The sequence below is a fragment of the Berghia stephanieae genome, chromosome 3 (genome assembly GCF_034508935.2).
Source record: "Berghia stephanieae isolate SIO BIC M18660-M18661 chromosome 3, UCSD_Bste_1.3, whole genome shotgun sequence".
Classification (NCBI taxonomy): domain Eukaryota; kingdom Metazoa; phylum Mollusca; class Gastropoda; order Nudibranchia; family Aeolidiidae; genus Berghia; species Berghia stephanieae.
Genome location: NC_088362.1, coordinates 104,494,183 through 104,498,462, shown reverse-complemented (window position 1 = coordinate 104,498,462; position 4,280 = coordinate 104,494,183). Strand labels below are relative to the sequence as shown.

The window sequence follows — 4,280 nt, the reverse complement described above, 5'->3', positions numbered from 1 at the left end:
CATTGTAAAAATTTGTCATGTCTTTAATCGTGCGAATGACCCGTGGACACCATGACTGTTTCTAATCAAAGTCCACTCTGAGGTCGCAACAAAATTAAATCATGAATAAAATTTATAAAGGACACCAATAAATCCGAAATAACGTGATCGATTGAACAATCTTATCTTTAAAAAAATATCGATCTTTTTTCCTACTTACTGTGGCTCTGTGTCGTTATTTTATCTATTGGGGAAGAGGGGGGGGGGGGGGGGGTAGGTATAGTTTCATCTGTTTTTATTAGTATACAGTATTTCTAGGGATTGTTTACTTGAGCTTTTATAAACCGCATTATCCACTAAACGTCCCCAAAGAGCTTTACAGGGGGTCCCCAGCAAACAGCGACATGTAACATGTAGCACGAGACATGGCGATATTACTTTTTTTTTTTTCGGACAGAGATAGCTCTGTTCACGGCCAAGCACTCATTTTACACATAAGTAGTACGAATGTGAGTAAAAAAAAAACCTTTTACAAGGACACAACTATGGGTCGTTCAGATAGAGCGGGACTCGAATCCAGTACCTTCCGATCCGAAGGCGAGTGTCAAACCACTAGACCTCATATTTGCAGGTCTAATTTATCTTTGTTGTAATGGACAATATTTTGCGTTGGTTTGAGAGAATTCCCTTTACAACAATGGGCCCATAACAATTTGGGTTATCAGACCTGGAAATAAGTACACAACAACAACTAGAACAACAACAACAAAAACAACAACAACAACGACTTTTTAAAAATCAAAAACAAAAATAATAGAAACAAAAGAAAAAACAAAACAAACCCAACAAAAACTAATCAAAACAAAAACAAGCCCCCCCCCCCTCCCCCCCCCCAAAAAAAATAAAAAAAATCAACAACAAAAAAGAGAAACAGAAAAAAAAAAGACAAAACAAAAATAAACAACAAAGAAAAAGAAAACAAACAAAAAAATCAATACAAAACAAAACAAAAAACAACAACAAAAAACAAAAATCAAAAACAAAGGCAAAACAACAACTGAGTCCAAATCGGTAAATACACTATGGAAAAAAACAAAGGAAAACAAACGAAAAATGTTCATTAAGATAATCTTAAATTAATCTCACAATTTAGTCCGGCTATCAGCCTAAATATGTCCATCGTCATTGTCAGGTACACCAGATACGTATGTACCCCCACAATAGACTTATCCGTCTACGACTATGGCCCTCACTGAGCCCTATATTTAAGAGGAAAGTCCTATCATAACGATATTGGAAATTGATTTATCCAAAATTTTCCACAACAGTCAAAATAAAGTTTAAAACCAAAGCACCTGGAAGTATAGGATAAATATTTACGAGTTAGCTTTTGAGTTATTTCCCTTTGAAATTTAATATATGATATAATCAATAAAAACTCAATGTACACATCATTTAAAGTTACAAAAAATATCTAAAATTACTAAAATTACTTTTGTTGTATGAAACTTAACAAAAAATATAACTCAAACCTTTAAATAAATATTTTAAACAACTTATAGTGTCATGTATGATTACTATTAAACTTGAATTTTTAATTGATAGTATTATATATATATTGGTCTCAAAATTTATGAATATCAAGACCATACTCTTAGGGATCATTTCTAGAGTATGCATTGCGGAAACATCGTGCTAAGTTGACCGGAATCCAAACCACGATGACGAGACTTGGTCACTTCCTCTGAGCGTGAAGTTGATCTTGAGGACATCGCAGCTCTCGCGATGACCTCAAAGATCGTTGATGATCGTTCCACTCTTCCATAAGCGGGGAGTTGGAGGGGAAGTGACAATCTGAGTGGTTTCCGTCTTAAAATAATGTCATGATTGGAGAATGTTGCAGGTTCGGAGAGAGTATAAACTCGGCCTACTCGATCTCTTTCTCTCTTCCAATAATTCGTAACTCTATGCTCGCTCTCTCATCGTGACTTGAGCTAAGCTTGTCTGGACCATCTGGGTATCTTCGCCGCGACTCAACCTACCTAACCCCTCAGCGTTGGAATACTCCGTATTAAAAAGATAGTACTTGAATGTTAGCATTGCTTCAGTTTGCTGACAACCAATGAAAAATATTTAAGTTACATCACGTCACAATGACATGTAATCAAGATGTGATATCATAATAGACCTTGATGGTCTATTGATATCCTTGACTTTTCGACTGTAACGTCAATCCTACACTAAAACTCCATTGACTGACTGTTCAACGGATGATCCGAAATGATCTCTCCAACACAGTAAATTAATAAACGCAACTCGAGTCGTGCGCCAACGAAGTCAGCATATAAGTATAACGTTTCGTTTTTTTTTTTTAAGAAAGAAAGAAATAAAAAATGATTTGAGCTTGATGCCTGAGAAAAATCTGTTCTTTGCTTTTTAGAGGGAACGATTATTGAAACGTATAATTCTATAGTTGATAAACTTGGTGTTTGCTTGTTTTTTTCTTTTTTTTCTTTTCTTCTTTTTTTTTTTTTTTTAGCACACTCGACATGGCATTGTGTTTTTTAGGCGCCGCTAAACGATAAATGACTGAGTGTGCGGGTAGGGCTGGGGTTGGAGGGTGGTGTTGATTGTTTATTTTTCATATTGTTGTGATTTAATACTTCTATTTTAATTCAGCTCATATAAAAAATAAAGTAAGAACCGCTAAACACCCTCCCCCCCCCCCCACCCCCACACGCCAAAAATTAAAACAAACACCAACCCCAGAGCAAAGCAAAACAATAAAATAACGAAAATAAAAAGTAATGAAATAAGCCTTGGTGAACAGACAATGTAAGTGCTCGATGAATAAGCCCTTAAGTGACAGAGATGCAATATAACCTGTAATATGTGAGCGATACAGAAAAATAAATAAATCAGGAGATATAATAGAAACAATTATTATGCCACGTCTTTAAACGTATTTCCATTTTAAAAATGATTTAAGTATACGCAGTGGCTATTTTTACAGTCCCGTAAAGATGGTTCTCGGGGCTATTTTTACAGTCCCGTAAAGATGGTTCTCGGGGCTATTTTTACAGTCCCGTAAAGACGGTTCTGGTGGCTATTTTTACGGCGTTGCGGTAATAGATTTATAAATAGTAACAGATTGGCTGAGTAGACGCCATTGGCTCTAAAACTCTCACTCCCTTCGTTCAGGTGCGGCAAGTTAGCATCCTCTCTCTCTCTCTCTCTCTCTCTCTCCCTCTTTCTTTCATTCTTTCTCTATGTCTTTCTTTCTTTCTCTTTCTCTCTCTTCTCTCTTTCTTTTTACTTTCTCTTTTTTTCTATCTCTCTCCCTCTTTCTTTCTTTCGTTCTTTCCCAATCTCTTTCTTTCTCTATTTCTCTCTCCCCCTCTCTCTCTCTCTCTCTCTCTCTCTCTCTCTCTCTCTCTCTCTCTCTCTCTCTCTATCTATCTATCTTCTCTCTCTCTCTCTCTCTCTCTCTCTCTCTCTCCCGGTCTTTCTTTGTTTCTCTCTATCTCACTCTTTCGTTCATTCTTTCTCTATCCCTTTCTTTCTTTCTTTCCCTATCTCTCATTTTCTCTCTCTCTCTCCCTCTCTCTTTCTTTCTTCTTTCCCAATCTCTTTCTCTTCTCTCTCTCTCTCTCTTTCTCTCTCTCTCTCTCTCTCTCTCTCTCTCTCTCTCTCTCTCCCGGTCTTTCTTTGTTTCTCTCTCTCTCCCTCTCTTTCTTTAATTCTTTCTCTATCCCTTTCTTTCTTTCTTTCTTTCTTTCCCTATCTCTCATTTTCCTCTCTCTCTCTCTCTCTCTCTCTCTCTCTCTCTCCTCTCCCTCTCTCTTCATTCTTTCCAATCTCTCTCTCTCTCTTTCTCTCTCTCTCTCTCTTCTCTCTCTCCTCTCTCTCTCTCTCTCCTCTCTCTCTCTCTCTTTTTTTTTTTTCCTTTCTCTTTTTCTCTATCTATCTCTTTCCCTAGTGGTACCTCAAAGCCTAGCAGAGGTCTGACCACAAGGTGAACACCGCTTTGGCGGAGAACAATAAAACAACCTCCTAACTGGAAGGAGGAGCAATACAGTGACCACTCTTGTCTGGTCGGAACAAACACTGGGTCAATCGGTAAAGGAGTAGGAGCAACGCGATGGTGGGACCAAAGCAAAATGCCCTCTCCACCTCGGCGCCCCAATGAGGATCAGTCTTGGGCACCTCTATTCTTTTGGATCATGACCGACCATGGTAGAGAATCATCATCATTATTTACTTTCTTTTTTTAAAAAATATTATTCAAAAGAACAATATTT

The 4,280-nt window shown here is 37.4% G+C and overlaps 1 non-coding gene across 1 annotated transcript; it reads left to right on the top strand.

The window, feature by feature from the left end:
• The first annotated feature begins 1,621 nt into the window (after positions 1-1,621).
• LOC144969796 (small nucleolar RNA U3) lies at positions 1,622-1,842 on the top strand. Its single transcript, XR_013644865.1, has one exon. It is a non-coding gene; the product is annotated as a small nucleolar RNA U3 (small nucleolar RNA).
• Positions 1,843-4,280: the final 2,438 nt, after the last annotated feature.